At 34.2% G+C, this 23,817-nt stretch overlaps 1 long non-coding RNA gene and 1 other non-coding gene across 2 annotated transcripts; both read left to right on the forward strand.

Moving 5' to 3' along the window:
* The first annotated feature begins 717 nt into the window (after positions 1-717).
* LOC120091499 (uncharacterized) lies at positions 718-6,996 on the forward strand. Its single transcript, XR_005485722.2, has 2 exons — positions 718-6,020; positions 6,228-6,996. It is a non-coding gene; the product is annotated as an uncharacterized LOC120091499 (long non-coding RNA).
* Positions 2,438-2,511, forward strand: TRNAV-AAC (transfer RNA valine (anticodon AAC)). Its single transcript has one exon. It is a non-coding gene; the product is annotated as a tRNA-Val (tRNA).
* Positions 6,997-23,817: the final 16,821 nt, after the last annotated feature.

A 23,817-nucleotide genomic window follows, 5' to 3' on the forward strand; every position in this document is an offset into this window, starting at 1 on the left:
TTTTTTAAAAAAATTAAGCAAGATATGAGAAATCTATAGAATTTTGATGTTGATCTATCCGAGATTAATATCCACATTTTATACAATTTTCATATCTTATCTAATTTTTTCCCAAAATTTATTTTTTCCAAAATTTAAAAATAAAAATGCAATCACTTGAGATTTATTTGGATAAAATTTGGACCTCAATATAATATATATATATATTAGATCTTAATTGGTTGTATTTGGATCTAATGGTTGTATTTGTCCTTTTTTTTTCCAACATACTTATAGTGTTTTTAGTTTAACTTTCTAAATGTTTAATTTCGAAAATAAATCATTTTTTAAAAAAATTGAAGTGTTTGGTGATAATTCAAAATAACTTTTAAAATATTTTTCTAGTTATTTTAATAAATTTTTATCAAAAGAGTTTAAATAAAAATGACTTGAAAACATTTTTTTTTTACTCGATCCAAACAAGTCCTTGTATCAATGAAAAATCTCATTTCCTTTTAATATATGTATACAAACAAATGTTCCAGTAAATATGAAGCGGGTGAATATTTTAACAAAATATTATAATTAATTCATGGTGACTACCTATCTACGATTTTAATTTTACGAATTGTTTTTTGCCACCAAAATGATATTAGTCGAGTTGTAGGTAAATTTGTCTAGATACTCAGATATATTTATTATAAAAAAAAATCTCAAATGGATAAGTATAAAGCATGTGAAAAACCACGTTGAAAGTGGAAAGTTTCTCCAATTGGAATTGGCTTGTTTTGAAGGAAACGCCCTGAAAAATGCAAACACAAAACCAAAGGCAGCAGCTGCAGCCCACAGGAAACTCCCAATTTGCTTGTTTTCATTTCACCTACAAAAACAAAGCAAAGTTCCCCAGTTTCAAACCAAATTATTTCACAATCAATGGCTCCCACTGCAGCAATGCTCATTCTCTCTCACCACCATTCTTCTCTGCCCATCTCCGGCCACCCACCGCCGCCAGCTTCATCCGCCTGGACTCTGCTCCAACCACTTTCAGCTGCCTTTGCCAAACTCAAAATTCTCCCAATTCCCACTGCCATTTCTGACCCTTCTCCTCAATCCAAGCCCAACCTTTCAGAAGCATTTGAATCTGGCAACTTTTGGGGTTGGTAATATAACTAATTACTTCACATTTTTCCTTGCTCTTTTGTTCTTATTTTAAGTTTCTGAGTCAGCTTATGCATACCTCGACTAATCTTACGGGATAATATGCGTCATTATACAAAGAGAACTCATAGGATATTAGATCCTAGGTAGATGGCCACTGTAGATCGAACTCATTCTCTCGCAGTGCCCCAAATTGTTTTTTTAGGTGTAAATTGTGTACAAATTAGTACAGGTAATTCAGTTGGTTTTATTTGTTTTTCTTTTTGTAATATATGTAATTGGTTGATTTATGTGAATAAAAAAACTATCTTTTTTGCTTCATCTATAGAAGGTTGATGAACAAAGCAAATAGAAACAGAAATTAAATTATTAATCAGCACATGCAGAAGTTCTTTGAAAATGAGTATGAAAATTAGAGAGTAAACAAATCTGGGTTTTTGTTTGTAATGCACAAAAATGGCTCTCCCATTGCACAATGAAAACAGGAAGAGGAAATTTTTGTGACAAAAAGAATATGATCTTCTTGATCTCTTGACAAAAGCAAAATATTGTAAGTAAGAATATGACTCTATTGATAGTTAAGAAAAATAAAAAGAAATTTGATGTTACTTTTTGTGCAAAAAGATTAGTTTCGAATTTTAATTTATGGAATATTTAATTGTTAAAGTATAAAAAAGTAGATCTAACTATGGTTGGTTTCAATTATACCTTTAAATCATGGAGTTTGTATTTGTTTATTTGTTGTTTAAGTAAAATAATCTAAACACACGAGACGAGTTAGCAAAAAAATTATGACCATAATAACAAAAAATATAAATATATATATTGTGGATTAGAATTAAAAGGAGTAAGAAAGGCAACATATACTATTCAAGATACATTATGTCTCTTTTTTTATGTACGTGTTTGGATATGTTTACATAAGCTAATACGAACTTGTTTTTGAATGAATTTAACTACAAAAGACTGCGAGATGGTTGTTTTTGAAACAAACTTCGAATGTTAGGAGGTAAATGAAACTTAAAAAAATTGGGAGTATAGTCGAAACCAACTCAATATTTTAGGATTTTTTTAATAGTTTAATCAATATTTCATTTTTCAAATCATATGAATTTAAATTAATTAATTAATTATTTATTTATTTTAGAACAAAATTATTTCTTTTCACGAGGGTAATAATTTTAAAGATAAAAATGAAATTAGAGAGAGAAAATCAGTGGAAATATTAATTCATGGATGAATTCTATTTTTGGCATGAAATATTAAATCAGAAATAATACTAAAAGGAAAACAACAAAATGGTGTCGTGGTGTAGTTGGTTATCACGTCAGTCTAACACACTGAAGGTCTCCGGTTCGAATCCGGGCGACGCCACCTTGTTTTTTATTCTTTTATTTATTTATTTTCTTTTGTTTTTATTTTCATTTTATTACTTTTTTTGCTCCTTCATTTTCTTTTTCCTGGATCGCATTACAATCATGATGTTTAATACTAAAAAAAGATATTTCTTTTTTCAAGTTTTTTTTTGGTTTTCTCAATCTAAACAAACTTTAAATTCTTGTTTTGAAATTAAATTTGGTTATTTCAATCCAATCTTTGCATAAAATTTTGGGTAAAACATATATAATTAGAATATTTGATTAATTTGACAAAATATTATATTAATTAATTAAATTATGCTTACGTTGGATAGATAATAATAATAAATTATAATTGTAGTATATGATTAGCATTCAATAATGTCTTTATGTGGTTAGCATTCAATAATGTCTTTATGTGGTTATATATGGCTAATAAGGGTGACCATTGGCCAGTCGGAGTCGATTTTCCAACCAGACCGGCCCCGAATCGACCAGAATCGGTTTGGAATATGTCCAAACTGGTCCCGATCGTCGACTGAACTGAAACACGATTGGCCAATCGGTCGGTTTTGGTCGGGTTATGTTTTTTATCTTTTTACTTTTTATTATTATTTTTTTTCTTCCTTTAAAAGAAATTATATTTATTTATTAAAATTATAAGAAAAATTGCTAGTTATATTTAGTTATAAATCATTATCGTTATAAATAGCAATCTTTTTAATACAAATAAAAAATAAACTATTTATTAACTTCCTTATCAGTCATGTTTAGTTTCTCTCTTAATTTGTGATTGTGATTTAGAATTTAAGATACTATTTCACATTTTATTATTTTAATACTTATGGAATAGAGCTAGCCTAGAGGTATTAAAAATAAGATATTGATATGATTTGATTTGACAACCCTTAATATTTAACAATTAACATGTCCATTGTTTGGGATCGTGTTATTGTTCGCTTGCTTAATTGCTTAAAGAACCTCTAATACATATTACATATATATTTGAAAACAAAACTAATATGAGAGTAGAGAGTGTACATCACAAATAGAAATGTCACGTGACACATAGTCATATACAATCAAATTAGAAATTGCAACATAAAGTCAATTGTCAAATACAACTCAATTACAATAAAACATAAAGTCAATTGTCAAAAACAACCAAATTACAATAAAATCAAATGATAAATGCTTAATCGATAATTGACAACTTTTCAAAATCTAGAAGGTCTTGAATGTCTTTTTCATTGTCTATAACCACTCTGAATCCTATATAATTAAGATTAAGAAGAGAAAGACAACCTCATTAAGATTTTAATCTAACAAGTTACAACTACAAAATACAAATGATGAATAAATACCTTCTTCAAATAATGAAACTTCTTCTATGTCATGCTGAACTTCAAGATCTATTGGACTCGAATTTAGTCAATTTTGAGTACAAATGAGAGCCTCCATTATTTTTGGAGCCAGTGAACAACGTGATGAATCAATAACACGTCCTCCTGTACTAAAAGCCTACTCAAATGCTACAGTAGATATTGGAATTGCCAAAATATCTCTAGCCATACGATTAAGAACCTCAAACTGATGACTGTTCCTCTTCCACCATTGAATTATGTTAAAATCACCTTCATTCTTAACATTCGCTTCCAAAAAATAAATATCAATCTTTGACCCCTGTTCGAAAGGTGTAGTCTCATCGCCTTCAAAATCAAGATCAATTGTATCTTAGACAAAGTCTTCACCCACCTTTTTAGTTAGATCACAATCAATCATGGTCTATGAGGCTGAGACAATTGGTGTATTAGTAGTAGTACTCCTATTCCCACTCTAAGTATGAGTAATACTGTACTCATGAAAGAGACATCTGCAACATTGTTCCATTCCATAGATTTGGCAACCTCTGGCCCAAAAAATTTTTTAAGGCAAAAAGATACAAACCTTAGCTTTTTTCGAGGATCTAGCACAATAGCAACATACAACAATAGATTATTTTTTTCATTGTTCCCCCAATACTTCTCAAATTTGGCCTTCATACTATTGGCCATTCTAACTAGCATTGCATTTGCACTACCAGTATTCAAACGTATACAATTTTGAACCATTGTAATCTGATGAAAAACCATATTCGAAGTGGTGTACAAAGACCCTGAATTTTCAATGTCACATTATAAAAGACCTTTAAAAACCTAATCAACATCTTAGCATTTGTCCAATCTTCCTTATTTGGTGACAAATCGTGTCTATAAGAAGCATCTTCATCTTCTAATATATCAAAATCCTTTTCAAACTTCACTACTGCCTCAAGCATCAAATATGTAGAGTTCCATCTAGTGGGAACATCAAGACACATAACTTTTACAAGAATTTTTTTCAATTTCAATGCACTTTTTAAATTTCAAAAAACGTGTAGGAGAAGATCTTATAAATCGTACAACATATCGAATTCTTTCAATGCAATCATTAGGTTCCTTAAAAGCATCACATACTATGAGATTTAATATATGAGCACAACAACGAACATGCAGAAATTCTCCACGAAACAATGATCCCTTATTGAATATTTTCAGAAGATAAGAAATGACAGTGTCATTCGAACTTGCATTATCAACGGTCAAAGTCATTACCCTTTCAATGCCCCAATCCTTCAAATTCTTTTCAATGGTTTTACCAATAGTATCATCTTTTTGATTCTCAATTGGACAAAAATTAAGTATCCTTTTATGTAATCTTCAATCAGAATCTATGAAATGGACAGTTAATACCATGTAATTTATATTTTGTCCTGATGTCCAAAAATCCATAGTGAGAGAAACTCTATACTTCTTATTCACAAACATGTATTTCAAATGCTTTTTCTCATTAACATATAACTTAAGCACATCTCTAGCCACAGTAAACCGAGATGAAACAACAAATCTATGTTGACTTGCACATGTTAATCTATCGACAAATTTCTTAAATCCTTTACCCTCCACAAACTTGAATGACAATTCGTCAACAATTACCATTTCAACCAATGCTTCCCGACAACTCTCTAAACTATATGACTCACATTCAAGTTGTGACGTATTATCCCTAATATTGTCTTTGGCTTTAGTATTGAAAGCTAATGTCATTTGGGTTAGATATCTCTTGTTCTGGTAATGGTATTTTTTACAATTTTTCAAATGATTCTTCATAGTCCCAGTACCATTACGTTTGGAATGACATGCATAGACAACTCCATAGTACTTACATTGAGCATGAGGGTCTTTAGAATCACCTTTTAGCCTCTCAAAATGATCCTAAGCCATGGATTTTTTCACCGCATTCCTTCTTTTTGGTGGATTTGGAACATCTGATGTCTCATTTGCTGAATTAACATCAACAAATCTGTATTGACATCTGTTTCTTTTGCATCTTGTTTATTTTTTGAATCATCAGTTGTAGTTCCATCAAACTCCATATCCGTTGAATCCACGTAGCTGAACCACAACATGTCAGACATCAGTATCACACAATTCACAAAAACTCAAAGTATTTCAGCTTTACATAAACTCAGCAAGATTGTTAAGTTCATGCACACTAAGAATGGCTTAGACAGTTGTATTAAAAAACTAATTTCCATTTTTGTTTTCAAACTAATTTCCATTTTTTTGGCCATTGTGTGCAATCTACAATATATTACAATAAGTCAATCACTACCCACACATCCATAAATCCAACTAATTTCCATTGGAACAGTTGGAATCTACAATCTACAATATATTGAAACGGCTGAAATGGAAGACATCAAGATGAAGATACGAACCTACGAAAAAAAGAAGAAAGTTGGACTGGAAGTCTACCGGCTGGAACAACATGCGTGCGAAGCGGCTGGCGTAATGAAGAGAAGAAGATCAGCGAAATGGTTGGCGTAATGAAGTAACAAAGAAAAGAAGATCAGTGAAGTGGCTGGCGTAACGAAGAAAAGAAGATCGGTTGGCGTTCATGTAGAGTGGTGGAAGAATGAAGTCTGCGGTTGGAAGTGAAACAAAGAAAAGAAGATCGAGGACAAGACAAAGAAGAAAAGAAGAAAGAAGAAAGTTGGAACGAAGTCTGGCTGGAAGAACGAAGTCTGCGGCTGGAAGAACGAAGTTGGTTGGCGTGCGGAGCGGATGATGTGTGTGGCTGCGGCCTGCGGGTGCGGAAGAAAGAAGAAAGAAGAAAGACACTAAATTTACCCTAAATCAATCTAATAACATTTTACATTATTTTTTTTAAATAATTTGGTTGGGTTGGGTCTCGACCCGACCCCTTACGCACTCCGACTGCCTATACCTTCGATTAGAAAAACTGAAAAATTGACTCGATCGATTTATTTAGATTTCCGACCGTCCGACTTAATTTCGGTCTGTTTGGGTCGGTCGTGTCAGTTTTTCAGTCTAACATGCTCACCCCTAATGGTTAATGTGTTTGGTTGGACTTACTATAACGGTTAAAATAATTGTTATTAATGGTATTTCAAAGGAAATGGGTCCTCATATAAAGTAAGTCGAATAATTGTTTGATAAATTTCAGATCAAAATAAGAAAAGTCAGCTTATAGTATTTAATAAATTAATACCTCAATTGTTGCAAAGTGATTTTAATTATCAAGCCAGACATATATTTCAATTAGGTATTAATATTTAACTTCAAAGTTCTTAAAGATAAATATATAAAAGCTTATATAAATTAAATTACAAATAATATTGGTATATTTTAAAAATTTTCATTAAAATATGTACAAAGAAAGATAATAATTTTTGTAAAGCCTCATTTTGCAAATTTATGTGATTAAAAAAATTATTTTTTAATTATTAAATAATTAGTTCTACCAAACACAAAAAAATAATAAAATAAAATAAAATAAAATATATCATAAAATTACTTTGATGGACATCACGCCTAAGGGGCCATTTGGTTGAAGGATTTTCTGCATAGAAATTGACACATACATCCAAATCCCATGTTTGTTTCACAGTTTTCTATGACTGGGAATAAGCTATTCCTATGCATTCTCATTTCCTAAGGTTTTCTATTCCCTTCCAAAACTGTGAGTTTTATCTTTTTCCGTTCTTCATTTTTATTTTATATATAATTTTACTTTAAATATAGTTACTTAGTTAAGTAATTAATACTAATTTAATAAAAATAATAAAAATATTTATGTTAATAAATCAATAATAACCTATTAAAATATTTATTTAACTTATTTTTATAATAAAATTTTATTAGATGCAATTACTTTTTTTTACATAAATTAATAATTTATTAGCTAATAATATCTTAAATATATTTAATTAGTAAACTATAATTAGTTAAATTTAATTAGTACAAAAATTCATATTTCAATAATAATAATTTATTACTTTATTGTTTTGTAAGTAACTAAGTAATTGTTTATTGAGATTAATTCTAACTTGATCATTTCCTATGAATATGTAATCCTTATTGATCCGTTAATTATTTATGTTATTAATTTTTAGTACTTCATTCGTTATTAGCATATCATACTTACAAAAAAATAGTATCCTTTATTAAAATATCACCTTATTTATTTCAAACATGGAATTAAATTTTATAACTCAATATTAATGTACATTCTAAAACATTTCACATATTATGAAATCGAGAAGCACAATGGAGCACAACGAATATAGAGAAAATATAATAATTAAAAAAAATAAAAAAAATAATAAAATATAACTAAATTAAAAATAACTAAAATTATAACTCATGGAAATAGAAATAATAGAAATAGAAATATGATTTTATGGAAATAGGAAATATATGAAAATTTCTTTTTATTTGCATCCATGTGCATAATTTTATGATCAACCAAATACCACTATTTATAGGCAAAGTGGCAAGTAGAATGTGAACTTACATGGACATCATGAATTATTACAAGACACATGGACAACATGAAAAATGACACATGGCTCAATTTCTCGTGGGGTCAGATTCTGATCTTTAGGACACTAAGCATTGGGTATCTATGTTTATGATATTTATAATATTTCTCATTAGATGCACACTTATATATATATATATATATATATATATATATATGAAATATGCTTCGTTAAAACCTTACTAAGAAAAACTCAATGGAAAAAAAACCCTAGTGAAGGAAAAAAAATACATATTTCATATAATAATTATTCTTGAAAGAATACAATATATTTACTCCCTCTCACTAAAACATCACTTAAGAACTCTGAGTTGCCACATTCCAATATTGTGAACCAATTTTTTCAAAAGTTGTAGTCAGTAATGCCTTTGTAAATAAGTCTGCCAGATTATCCTTTAAACAAATTTATTGTATAGAGATGTTATCATTTTCTTCAAGATCATAAGTGTAAAAAAACTTCGGTGAAATATGCTTTGTTCTATCTCCTTTAGTATATCCTCCTTTGATTTGGGCTATGCAAGTTGTATTGTCTTTGTATAATATTATTGGAAGATTTTTATCAGAAGACAAGTCAACGTTTCACTAATTTGCTGAGTCATTGACCTTAGCCATACACATTCTCGTCTAGCCTCGTGAGTTGCAAGAATTTCAGCATGATTTGAGGAAGTGACCGTTAAGGTCTGTTTCACCGATCGCCATGATATAGCAGTTCCTCCACATGTGAACAGACAACTTGTTTGAGATCTAGCTTTGTGTGTATAAGATAAATATCCAGAATGTGCATAACCAACTAGATCAAAATTTTATTTATTTGAATAAAATAAACCCATATCGATTATTCCTTGGAGATAACGAAGTTTATGCTTAATTCTGTTCCAATGTTTTTTTGTAGTAGAGGAATTATATCTAGCTAATAAATTTACTGAAAATGCAATATCCAGTCTTATATTATTAGCTAGATACATATGTGCACCACTTGCACTAAGATATGATACTTTAGGACTAAGAAGTTATCTTCTCGAAGTCGAAATATATCTTTCTTTATATCCAATGAATGGACTCATTGGAATATTTAATGGATGTGCTTTGTCCATATAAAATTTTTCCAACATTTTTCCTGTATATATTGACGGGTAAATATTCTATATGCTAAATGCTCAATTTGCAAATCAAGGCAAAATTTGCAAATCAAGGTGAATAAATATTCTTTCATCTCAAATTCTTTCATCTCTGAGATCTTCAGAAGTTCCAATTACATTCAAGTCATCAACATATACAGTTATAATAGCAAATCCTGATTTTGATTTCTTTATAAGAACAAACGGACATATTGGATTATTTTAATATTCTTCTTTCAATAAATATCCACTCAGGCGATTGTATCACATCCGTCCTGATTGTTTCAATCCATATAGTGATCTCTATAACTTTATTGAATACCATTCCCAGAAATTTGATGTATATGTTTTAGGTACCTTAAATCCTTATGGGATTCTCATATAAATATCATTATCAAGAGATCCATTATAAATATGTTGTGATTACATCCATAAGATGCATATCAAGACTTTCATACACAGTCAAGTCAATTAAATATCTTAGTGTAATTGCATCCACTACTGGAGAATATGTCTCCTCATAATCAATACCAAGTCTTTGTGAAAAACCTTGTGCAACTAGTCTTGATTTGTATCTTGTGACACTATTATTTTCATTTTTTTCTCACAAATACCCATTTGTATCCCACATGTTTGACACCTTCTGGTGTTCAGACTACTGGTCCAAAAACTCGTCGTTTTGAAAATGAGTTTAATTCTGCCTTGATTGCTTCTTTTCACTGAAGCCAATATTTTCTATGTCGACATTTTTCAACAGATTTTGGTTCAGGATGCTCATTTTCAGATATAATATCAAGATCAACATTATACACAAAAATATTGTCAATAATTACGTTAATTCAATTCCATATTTTTCCTGTCATGACATAGTTTATTGAAATCTCATTATTATCTTTAGGTATTTCACCTTCCTTACTAGTCATGTCGAGGATTTCTTCATGGGTATTTACATCAACAACCAAGTCTTTTTCACTATTAATTATTTTTTGTTTTTGAGGATTTTTATCTTTGGAACTCACTGGTCTACCACGCTTCTGGCGTGTTTCAAACTCATTAGTGACAATTTTTTGTGTTGAGATATCAATTTTTTATGATATAAACTCATCATCAACCAACACTGGTCTACCACGATATAAATTTTGTTCCTTTAGGCAAAATAATATTTGCTTTTCTAAAACCTTGGATCAAGTTTGCAAAACCTGATATTGTATTTACTTTTTCTTTTAGCATTGTTGTTAGCCCTAAAAAAGAGCTAAGTTTATGGCCTTAACTTTCCTATATTTGAATTCTTGTGCTTTATTTGTCTTATTTTGTAGGAGAATTGACCCAATGGAGCAAGTGTGTTGCAAGATGAAGAATCTAGCAAAAAGTAAGGAAAAACTGAGAGTCAAACGCACCAAATCAATATGAGATACAAAAGGACAAGTCTGCCCTGTTCCAGCGTTGCAACGCTCTTCATAAGCCTAAGTCCAACGCTCATTCGAAGCTGATGCTCTTCATAAGTATCAAGTACAGGGCAGCGTAGTTGGATCATCACCACCGTTGTAACGCCGCCTGACGCTTGAACTTCAACGCTGAGGGACATAACACTAAGTGTGGCAACACTCCTTCAGAGTGTTGCGACGCTTCGACAATTGGCGGGAATTTGGTGCCGTGCGCAACGCAACCGAGCGTTAGAGGGACCGTTGCAACGTCTCCTTGACGCTCTCCAATTTGCTCCGCAATGTTGCAATGCTATTTCCAACATTGCGGCGCTGCACGAAACCTATAAATAAGACGCTCGGGGTTAGCCTTGAAGAGACCTCATACACATTGCAATACACCTTCAAATAGAGTAAAATTTGAGAGATTAATCTGGTTTTGGGAGCCATTGAAGTCAAATTGCTGAGCAATTATTGCCATAGTCAGTCTCGACTCTCTTTTGATCATTGTAATTCCGATATGCCTTTTAGAGGCTAGGTAATTTTCTTAGGATAGTTTGTATGTCTTAATTCTTGAAGGTTATTAGTTTAATTTATTCAATTATTGTGAACGCTTTTGGTGGATTTGTTTTAATATAAATGGAGTCTGATGATTTTTTCTGACAAATTAATTTGTTGAAATTCCTGTTTGCAAAATCATTCTCGCCTATGCATTATTGATTGATTAAGTTGCATGTATTAGAATCACATGTTTAGGGTCTAGACTTTTTCTAGCCAAACTCATGTATGCCCTAGTATAATCTTTCCCAAATAAATCATGATATAAGATATGACTTTTCGGCTTGTAATATGTCTCAACAATTAAACCCTTTCTTAATGCTTTTCAGTTTTAACTTGGTCGCTAAGAAGGAAAAGTTTTAAACTGACTTAGGGCTGGTTTGGATTTTTATCAAAATTGGCTAATTGAGCTATTAGGAATTTCTAGTAGGTTGAGGGGTTCACATAATTGGAAAAATTAACTAGTGCCTAATGATAGAAAATTAAAAGCATGCAAACTAATCCAAAGATTTTCCCCTCAATTTGATTCAACCCTTTCCTATGCTAATTCTTGCTTTTCTCATTTTTTTTGTCAATTTATTTTATAAAACAAAAAAAAAACCATCAAAACCCCCATTTTTTTAGGTGGATCATAAATTTTCCTAAGTTGATTCAACCGTCTCTCTGTAGATTCGATCCCGATCTTACTGCTTTACTGTTTTGTGGTATAAGTCTTGGATCGGTTAAAATGAATTACCCTTGCTTGGGTCGGGGGCGGTTACGACAACGCCAGTCCCGGATTCCGAACAATTTTTAATTTTGAAAAATATTTTTTATTTGTAAGTATCGTGTGTGTAGTTGCACTGTCTGTCAGGCATAGATATTCTTTGCTCATTTTTGAAACACCCAACATACGAAAATGATCCATGTTTCTTCATTAAAAGAAAATAATTACAATAAGAAAAACAACACTTAAAATATACAAAAATTACTAAAAAGAACATGAAGACAGATAAAAGAAATAACAACATTAAGTCTAGATATTCTCAAAATCAAAAGAAACACTTGATGTTCCATTAACTGTGCCAATCTTCTCTTCAGGAAATTCAAAGAAGTCTGCCACGTCCAAATTTGTCATATGGGATGGGTCAAATATATCGTTATCCTGGTATGCAAAATTTGCTTCCACATTTTTTCATTTTTTCTTTAGGGAGACTTGATAAAGGTCAACTAAGTGTTTTGATGTACGACAGGTACGTGACCAATGCTTAGTCACTTCGCATTGGAATCATTTATTTTCAACACTTGTTGACTCTTATCTTGTGGAGCTTTTCCTTTGTGATAATCATTTTGCGTGGTTCTTTTGAAATTTGAATGATTAAAACGACTACTACGAAAATGATAATAATTTATTCCTCTTCCAGGGTCATGACCACGACCTAGACCACGATTATTATTAAAATTCATACAACATTCACTTCAGGTAATGGTGTTGTTCGGTTGGTCGAGATTCATGATTTTTCATCAATAACTTGTTATTTTGTTCGGCCATGAGAAGACATGAAATTAATTTAGAATATTGTTTAAAAACTTTCTCTCGATATTGTTGCTCCAAGAGCATATTCAAGACCTGAAATGTAGAAAATATCTTTTTTAACATATCAACATGAGTAATTTTTTCTTCGCATAACAACAATTTTGAACTGATTTTAAATAATGCGGAATTATAATCACTTACTGATTTAAAATCTTGTAGCCTCAAATGCATCCATTCATAACGGGCTTTAGGAAGAATTACTGTCTTTTGATGATCATACCTTTCATTAAAAAATTTCCACAAGATACTGGGATCTTTTATTGTAAGATACTCCATTTTTAATCTCTTATAGAGATGATGACAAGAGAAAATCATAGTTTTTTCTTTGTCTTAGCTGGATGTCGTATTTCCTTATTTAATTGTTTCTCCCAAGTTCATAGCATCAAGTGAATTTCGGCATCGAACACCCATGACAAATAATTATTGCCATTAATGTCAAGGGCTACGAATTCTAATTTTGTAAGGTTTCTCATGGAAATACTATCACAAAATATTATATTTATATTTGAAATTTAATATGTACTAAATATTCAAAATAACATTTAATTTATTAATTATAATAAAGAGGAAAAAAACTGACATACTTTCAGCGATGGAAGCAACAAGAGCTCGTGCTGATAACGTATGTTAAATTGAGGAGCACAATGGAGCATAACGGATATGGAGAAAATATAATATATATACAAATATAATAATAAATTAATTTAATATAATAATAATAATAAAAGAATAAAGTATAACTGAACTTATAAATAGCTAAATTAAGAATAACTAAAATTATAATTTATGGAAATAGGAGTAATAGAAATACAAATACGATTTTATGGAAATAAGAAATATATGAAATTTTCTTTTTATTCTGACCAATGTGCCTAATTTTATGATCCACCGAATATCACTATTTATAGGCAAAATGACAAGTAGGATATGGATTTACATGTACACCAAACACGAATTATTATAAGTGTGAAACTCGAATTTCCATTTTCCCTATTTAAGCAGGTGGTTAAGAAATTAACTAAGTAAAAGTTAAGTCCTATGTTGAAGTGAAGGAAATTTCTAAGTGTTGAATAGATTTTCGTTGAGTAGTTTTGAATTAAGCCTTAATTGGTGAAATTTGGCTAACTGTAAGGTCAAAAGGACTCATGCGTTAAGAGTTAGGAGACATTAAGCATAAGTTGAAAAGGCAACCATGCGTTTGTAAGGTTGGACGTATGATTGGCCGAAGTATTAGCAAGAGGCATTGCCAAGAGTAACCATGCATTGGAAGCCAAGGAGAAAAAAGACTAAGTGTTGGACTATGCGGCGATGGATGGCATGCGGCGATGGGGCTATGCGTCGATGCTATGCGGCAACGCTATGCGTTGATGACATGCAGCAGTGCTATGCGTTGATTCAAGCGATAGTGCTATGCGTTGATGTCATGCGACAGTGCTATGCGTTGATGACATGTACGCGGTGCTATTCGTTGATGTCATGCGACAGTGCTATGCATTGGTGGTCTGCGGTGGCCTTGCTACGCGAGAGTGTGCGGCCAAGGGCATGCGGTGGAGCGGCCTGTGGTATGCGGCCTACAGTATACGGCCGATGGTGTGCGCGTATACAGCCGAAGGAATGCGTTGGAAGTATGCGATGGCATGCGGCGATGGATGCGATGGATACGATGGGTAGGGCGGCTTGCTAAGGTATAAGGTATGTGATGGAACGAGCTAAGGTGGGCGCATAGTGATTTGCCCTTGCGTTGTTAAGGCTTGCAGCAACAAGGTTAATGAGGTGGGTTGCGTTGGTCATAAGGGATGCGTTAGCAAGAACCTAGGTGAAGGTGAGATATGCCTTGAGGTGTTGAGTTGAGAACCAAGTCGACCTAAAGGTTGCTATATGTTGGACATGTGCTATGCGTTGGACATCCAAAGGCACGTGGGCAAATAGAACAAGCTAGTAATATGCGTTGAAGGAGTGTTGGTCATTATCCTAGTTGAACACATATGAAGTTGGATGAACGCATATGAAGGATGAACACATATGAAGGATGGATGCATTCAAGGACATCATCCGGACATGTGGCTTGTTAGGAGGAAACCTTAGGCCTTAAGCAAATGAAGTGGATGCACAAGAAGACATATAAAGTTGAGGGCTATGCGTTGGTAAAAGGGGAGCAAGACACCTTGGGTTACACTGATGCAAGATTGCGGTAATAGTGTAAAGAAGAGACACTTGGACATGCGGCCGAGTAGGAGGTGTCGGCCTTAGAGCAATCTTGGACGCCTATAAATAGGGCCAAGGACTTCGGATGAGAACTAAAATTCTCTTCAAAGGACATAAAGGATAGTGTATTGGGAGGAGACTATGCGTTGGTAGCAAGACCATGCGTTGGTCAAGAGGTTCCAAGTGGGGAGATGCTGTCAGACAGGAAGGTTTGGGAGTAGCATCAACTTGGGACAAGACGTTCTCCCAGAATACTCATGCGTTTAGAGTGATTCTAAAGCCATTTGAAAGCTAGGAGAGTCTAGTTTTTAGAGTAGGGCTTCCAGAGAAGAATCTCGAAGGAATCGGGATGGAGAATGAGGAAAAGACAGAGGAGTCGAGCTGTCGGGTAAGCTGGGCCAGTCTTGAGGTTTTGATGTTTCCGGCCAAACCGCGAGAATTTATGAGCTAATATTTAGAGGTAAGCTTCTTGAGATATTTTAGAGCATATTTGTAGAAGAAAGTTTCTCGAGATAAAGCCTAGAACTATGAGTAGTCTGAGCTTTAAGTTGAGACTAGATTTTAGGGTTCAAAAGAGGAGCCCGGGAAGATCAAGGAAGTTCTAGAGAGAAAGGTTCCTAAACGATCAAGGTGAGTGGTACTTTCCTTTAAGTCTTAAAGCATACCTTTTAGAGTAAATTGTATATGATTATGTTATGAATGAGTATCTAGCATGAGAATGAGATTATGTGACTGGGATGGTCAGGGGGTCATTAGACCTAGTTTCTAAGCTCGAAAGCAAAACCTCACGGGATGGTCAGGGGACAGAGTGGTCTAGTTCCTGAGCCTGCGGAAGGATCCTCGTATGGGTTGGTCAGAGGGTCGACGGGCCTAGCTTATGAGCCCATGAACAGAGAGCTATGTGCACATAGGAGACATAGGAGACAAAGGAAAATGTAAATAGTAAGCATTGTATTTAGTAACAGTTATCTATCTATCGTGTGTGTAGATAGACAACATACTCATTCTAAGTAGTTATCAATTTAGCTATCTACCATGCGTGTAGATAGAGTTGAGAACAGACTCGTTCAAGGCTGAGGTTTGAATGTAACCTCGTATCTATGATATGCTTGTTAATTACGAGTTGAAATAGACTCTAGAAGTTTCTTACCACTCACTGAGCTTTGTGAAGCTCATTTTCTTATTTCATGTTTTCTTCCCAGGTAGTGAAAGGTGAGGAGTTCTAGGGTGCTGCTAAGGTTAGGGTCTGCCACAAGCCACAGTTACACTTCCGAAGGATTTTACAGTTGATGTTGTAAACTTTGTAGTTAAGTCTTGGAGTTGTATAAACGTTACATTGTTGTAATAAAATAGGCCTACTTAATCCATTGTTGTTTGCCTCCTTGACTTAATCAGTTGATTTTTGAATTTGTTCATTGGTATCAGAGTTATTTCCGCAAGAGTTATTAGGCAGTAGTGTCAACAAAGGGGTTGATAACTGCTGCAGTCATGTCTTTTCATAGGCTCAGAGGGTAGTCTGGGACGGGGTGTGACAACTTGGTATCAGAGCATAAGTTTCTAGTAAGATTGAGGAATTGGTTTATACCAGCTTAGTATCAAAGTTAAAATGCTGGGAAAGGTTGAGATTGAGTTGATACTAGTTTAGTATCAAAGCATAAGTTCTTGGAAACCAGAGGGTAAAGTTCTAGAAAACCTGAGGGTTGAATTTAGTAAAACTAGAGGGAAGTGTGGTAGAGTAAAAGTTTAAAGAGAAACCTAAGAATTAGTCAAGGTAGACTAAGAGGAATGGCAGAAGTGGCATGACCTAGCAGGCAATCGGAGCTGGAACTCACAACGCTACCTGAAGATCTACCGAGGAAGGTAAGTGTGAATTTAAGTTATTCTCATAGAAATGATTATGTTGTAGATAGTTTGGTTCAACATCTGGCTTAGAGATTGCTAGGTGAGGTATCGTTAGACAAACTAAGGAGTTAATATCAGAGTATCGTAGTGGAAGTGTGGTAATAAACAAGGTTATAAAAGGTTACAACAGTGGTTATTGTGGAACCTTAAACCAGAGTTAGTTCGAGCAAATTTCAAGGACGGAATTTTCTTAAGGGGTAAGTAAATGTGAAACCCGGATTTCCATTTTCTCTATTTAAGCAGGTAGTTAAGAAATTAACTAAGTGAAAGTTAAATCCTATGTTGAAGTGAAGGAAATTTCTAAGTATTGAATAGATTTTCCTTGAGTAGTTTTGAGTTAAGCCTTAATTATGAAATTTGGCTAAGTGTAAGGTCAAAAGGACCTATGCGTTAAGATTTAGGAGACATTAACGCATAAGTTGAAAAGGCAACCATGCGTTTGTAAGGTTGGACGCATGATTGGCCGAAGTATTGGCAAGAGGCATTGCCAAGAGTAACCATGCATTGGAAGCCAAGGAGAAAAATGACTAAGTGTTGGACTATGCGTTGAAGTGGTGCCATGCGTTGGCCATGAAGCTTTGAGAGATTATTTGGGAGGTTAGTAGTGTATGCAGCAGCCAAGGTCTTGAAGAGGTTAGAAAACGCATACGGCAGCCAATGTCTTGGGAGGTTAGAACAACGCATGTAGCGCGATGGATGCAATGGTTGCGGTAGTACTACGTGCGCATGCGGTGCGATGGATGAGATGGTTGCGGTAGTACTACATGCACATGCGGTGCGATGGATGCGATGGTTGCGGTGGTACTACGATACAGCCGATGGGTTGTGGCCGAAGGGATACGTTGGTACCATGCGACAATGGATGGCATGCGGCAATAGGGCTATGCGTTGATGACATGCAGCGGTGCTATGCGTTGATGTCATGCGACAGTGCTATGCGTTGATGACATGCATGGGGGCCTATGCGTTGATGTCATGCGACAGTGCTATGCGTTGATGACATGTGCGCGGTGCTATGCGTTGATGTCATGTGACAGTGGTATGCATTGGTGGTCTGCGGTGGCCTTACTACGCGAGAGTGTGCGGCCAAGGACATGTAGTGGAGCGGCCTATGGTATGTGACCTACGGTATGCGGCCGAGGGTGTGCACGTATGCGGCCGAAGGAATGCGTTGGTAGTATGTGATGGCATGCGGCGATGGATGCGATGGATACGATGGGTGGGCGCCTTGGTAAGGTATAAGGTATGCGATGGAACGAGCTAAGGTGGACGTATAGTGATTTGACCTTGCATTGTTAAGGCTTGCGGCAGCAAGGTTAATGAGGTGGGTTGGTTGGTCATAAGGGATGCGTTAGCAAGAACCTAGGTGAAGGTGAGCTATGCCTTGAGGTGTTGAGTTGAGAACCAAGTCGACCCAAAGGTTATTATGCGCTGGACATCCGAAGGCACGTGGGCGCATAGGACAAGCTATTAGTATGCGTTGAAGGAGTGTTGGTCATTATCCTAGTTGAACGCATATAAAGTTGGATGAACGTATATGAAGGATGGACGCATTCAAGGACGTCATCCGAACATGTGGCTTGTTAGGAGGAAACCTTAGGCCTTAGGCAAATTAAGTGGATGCAAAAGAAGACATGCAAAGTTGAGGGCTATGCATTGGTAAAAGGGGAGCAAGACACCTTGGATTGCGCTGATGCAAGATTGCGGTAATAGTGTATGGAAGAGACACTTCAACATGAGGCCAAGTAGGAGGTGTCGGCCTTAGAGCAATGTTGAACGCCTATAAATAGGGCCAAGGACTTTGGATGAGAACTCAAATTCTCTTCAAATGACATGAGAGTATATTGGGAGGAAACTATGCATTGGTAGCAAGACCATGCGTTGGTTAAGAGGTTCCAAGAGGGGAGATGCTGTCGGACAGGAAGGTCTGGAAGTAGTATTAACTTAGGACAAGGCGTTCTCCTAGAATACTTGTGCGTTTGGAGTGATTTCAAAGCCACTTGAAATCTAGGAGAGTCTAGTTTTCAAGGTAGGGCTGCCGGAGAAGAAGCTACAAGGAATCGAACTGGAGAATGAGGAAAAAACAGAGGGATCGAGCTATCGGGTAAGCGAGCCAGTCTTAATATTTATAATTTTTTCGGTCAAACCACGAGAATTTATGAGCTAAGATTTTTAGGTATGATTCCTGAGATATTTTAGAATATATTTGTAGAAAGAAGTATCTCGAGATAAAGCCTAGAACTATGAGTAGTCTGAGCTTTAATTTGAGACTTGATTTTAAGGTTCAAAAGAGGAGCCCGGGAAGATCAAGGAACTTCTAGAAAGAAAGGTTCCTAAATGATCAAGGTGAGTGGTACTTTCCTTTAAGTCTTAAAGCATGTTTTTTAGAGTAAATTGTATATGCTTATGTTATGAATGAGTATCTAGCGTGAGAATGAGATTATGTGACCGAGATGGTCAAGGGGTCATTAGACCTAGTTCCTAAGCCCGAAAGCAAAACCTCACCGGATGGTCAGGCTACCAAGAGGTCTAGTTCCTGAGCCTGTGGGAGGATCCTCATATGGGATGGTCAGAGGGCTGACCGGCCTAGCTTCTGAGCCCATGAGCAGGGAGCTATGTGCACATAGGAGACATAGGAGACAAAGAAAAACGTAAAGAGTAAGCATTGTATTTAGTAACAGTTATCTATCTACCGTGTGTGTAGGCAGACAACATACTCATTCTAAGTAGTTATCAGTTTAGCTATCTACCGTGCGTGTAGATAGAGTTGAGAACAGACTCGTTCAAGGTTGAGGTTTGAATGTAACCTCGTATCTATGATATGTTTTTAATTATGAGTTGAAATAGACTCTAGAAGTTTCTTACCACTCACTGAGCTTTGTGAAGCTCATTCTGTTATTTCATGTTTTCTTCCCAGGTAGCGAAAGGTGAGGAGTTCCAGGGTGCTGCTAAGGTCAGGGTCTGCCACAAGCCACAGTTACACTTCCGGAGGGTTTTACAGTTGATGTTGTAAACTTTGTAGTTAAGTCTTGGAGTTGTATAAACGTTACATTGTTGTATTAAAATGGGCCTACTTAATCTGTTGTTGTTTGCCTCCTTGACTTAATCAGTTGATTGTTGAATTTGTTCATTGGTATTAGAGTTATTTCCACAAGAGTTATTAGACAGTAAGTGTCAGCAAAAGGGTTGATAATTGCTGCAGTCATGTCCTTTCCTAGGCTCAGAGGGTAGTCTGGGGCGGGGTGTGACAATAAGGCACATGGACAACATGAAAAATGACACATGGCTTTTAAAATACTAAGCATTGAGCATCTATTTTTATGATATTTATAATGCCACACAATTTATTTTTTAAGAATGATGGGAGAAGAAATAATAAAAATTAATTGTGAAATAAATAAAATTAAAAATATATATTTACATATAAGAGAAATTAATTTAAATGAAAAAAATTGTTATAAATATTTACAATTAATAGCAAAATATCATAGTCCATTTGTGAGACCGCGATAAACTATTATCTGTGTCTATTTGATAGTTATAAATATTTTGATTCATTTTCCTATATTTGAAAACAACCTTATATATAATTGTAATGAAATCAATAAAATATATTTTTTAAAAAATATAAGTTATGTTTGGTTTGGTTCAAATCAAAACTAAGAATCATCCTAAATCATAACATTTTTATTTATTTGAACCTAAGTCAACTTAGTTGGGTTGAGTTGATCTAATTCTTTTGGTTATCGAGTCTTTTAAACACCCCTATTCTTGGAGACAAAATATGATAGCATATATTCAATGCTCCACTTTTTGGTTGATGATATATATGTCTAACCTAGTTGAACTATGCTAATACCAACTATATTTCTTTCATTCATTTTTTTTTATATTAAATGTTATTTTGGTCCCTATACTTCAATGATGAGAAGAATTATAGGATAATTAGTATATTTTAGTCAATATTTAATTTAGTTGATAATTTAACTTAATTAGTGTTTAATTAATTATTTTCATATTTTCTTGTAAGGTTATAAATAGCCAATTTAGGGTTTGTGATAGGAAGCTTTTGATCATTCTCTTAATATAGAACTTTGTTCTTTGAGATTGCTCTTTCATCTACGAGATGGATTCCCTTTGCTTGGCCATAGATTTGGCCTAAATACCTTGTGTGCTGCATCACTTTGAAGTTTCTTCAATTGTATCTTGTTTGTACTCCTAATAAATCTTACATTTAGTCTCAATGCTAGTTTAGGGTTGTTTTTAGTTTTTCTTTTTTTGTTATCTTTAGTATTTTTACTATAAATTTTGCAAATATATTCCCTTTTTATTTTATTGTATGAAAATTATTTTAATTATTCCATTAATTTCGGTAGAAAGTTAACTTTAATGTCTAAAATAATATTTTAATCTTCTTTATTGTTGATAATAAAACATGAATGTAAGTTTTATTCTCTCACTATTTATTTATTAATTTATTTTTTTGTAAATATTATTATTTCACGTCTTATCGTTATAATTAAAAAACAAATATATTGAATAAAGTATAATGTACTATTAGAGCAGTAACTGATGTAGTTGGTTATCACATCAGTCTAACACATTGAAGTTCTCCAGTATTAGATGTAAAAATTGATTAGTTATGTATTGGTTATACTTTCTGTTAATAAGTTTTTTTAGTTATGCCTTTTTAGTCTTTTTACATTATTGAATAATGTATATAGAAGTGCTGCTGATGAAGGAATAAAGTATAGAAAAATGAATATATTTTTTTTCTTTCCAAATTTCTCCATTTTTTTAACTTTAATATGGTATTAGAAGTTTTTTAAACTTTTACCCTTCGTCTTCTTCCCTCGCGTGCCAAACAATGAATCCCATTCCTCCTTCGACTGACCTTCCGCCACCGCCAACTCATTTTTCGAACAACATCCTGATGAATCTTCTGACACCTTCCATCCTATCGATTGATTTTTCCAATTCTAGTCAAGAATCTTATTCAATTTTTATATAACGCCGGTCATGACAAAGACTTCACTTCACTAGAATGACCATAGGTAACATGACCTCAATCTTGAGTGAGTTGGGAACTCCTGCCTTTGAGGGCAGTCCTTTGATTTGCATGGGTGCGAGTGGCCAGATCATCGACTCAAACCTACAACTTTGGGGATTCGTCTGATTTGGGAGCTGGGAACTCAGCTACACAAGATGGAATTCACTCATTCTCCGAAGCAGGGGTAAGTAGATAGATTACTCCCTTAAAGGCTGATTTTGGGGCTTGAATGATGTGGCGCCACACACCTTCTCATGGCCCGAGAGGTGTCCACACATAGTAGGACTATATTGTATTATTCATTAGAGAGATCAGTGATATTTAAGGAGTTAGATGTAACTATAGAGGAAAAAGGTAAATTAGTCCAGCTGTACTTATGAACATCTGTGAAGGGTTATCGTACTGTTGATTGGTTATATCTGATGGACACAGAAATATATCTGTGGTGAGAAGAGTGCAACTGTTGGTCTTTAATAGAATGCCTAGCAGTTAACGGATGGTGGATCTCGTGGCTAAAGAGTTTAGTCAGCTATTCATGTACCATTGAAACATCTGTCGAGTTCCTTCATAATAAAGAGATGTTCAAAACTATCGTAACTCAAAATAAACGTCAAAAAGTTTCTCCAAAAGAAAATGCCCAACTTTGGCACCTTCAATTAGGGCACATCAATCTCAATAGAATTGATAGATTGGTGAAGAATGGACTTCTAAGTGAGTTAGAGGAAAATTGTTTACCAGTGTGCGAATCTTGCCTTGAGGGTAAGATGATTAAAAGATCGTTTACTGAAAAAGGTTATCGAGCCAAAGAACTTCTAGAGTTAGTATATTCTGATCTCTGTAGTCTGATGAATGTGTGAGCTAGGGAAGGCTATGAGTATTTTATCACTTTTACTGATGATTACTCTAGGTATGGATATGTTATTTGATGCAACGGAAGTCTGAATCATTTGAAAAGTCTAGAGAGTTCAAGGCTGAAGTTGAAAATGTATTGGATCGATAGATTAAGACACTTCGATCGGATCGAGGTGGAGAGTTTTTGGATTCGAGGTTCCAGGACTATTTGATAGAACATGGAATCGTTTCCTAACTCTCAGCGTTGGGTACACCTCAGTAGAATGGTGTAGCAGAGAGGAGAAACAGAACCTTGTTGAACATGGTTCGGTTGATGGTGAGAAGAGTGCAGCTATCGGTCTTTAGTGGAATGCCTGATAGATAACGGATGGTGGATCTCGTGGCTAAAGAGTTTAGTCAGCTATTCACGTACTGTTGGAGCTTCGAGCCATTGGCCTACAAGGTTCCCTTGGTAGCTCAATGGATTCAAGTCGAGAATCAGTTTTTGGGTCAGTTTGAAGTGTTCAAATTGATAAGAGGGAGTTTGCTTATATATGATATGATTGAAGTGGTCAATTATATATGATATAGTTGACATGATGTATGAGATACCTTAATTGGAGGAAAATGATATAAATATTATTTATATCTAGTGGAGGAGAAAAGGACTATGGATCATATATTGCATAGGATGTGATATTAAACCAAAGTTTATAAATATAATATGATTATATTT

This window comes from Benincasa hispida, unplaced genomic scaffold (assembly GCF_027475165.1).
Source record: "Benincasa hispida cultivar pf3 unplaced genomic scaffold, pf3_genome.v1.1 HicScf908, whole genome shotgun sequence".
NCBI classification, from domain to species: domain Eukaryota; kingdom Viridiplantae; phylum Streptophyta; class Magnoliopsida; order Cucurbitales; family Cucurbitaceae; genus Benincasa; species Benincasa hispida.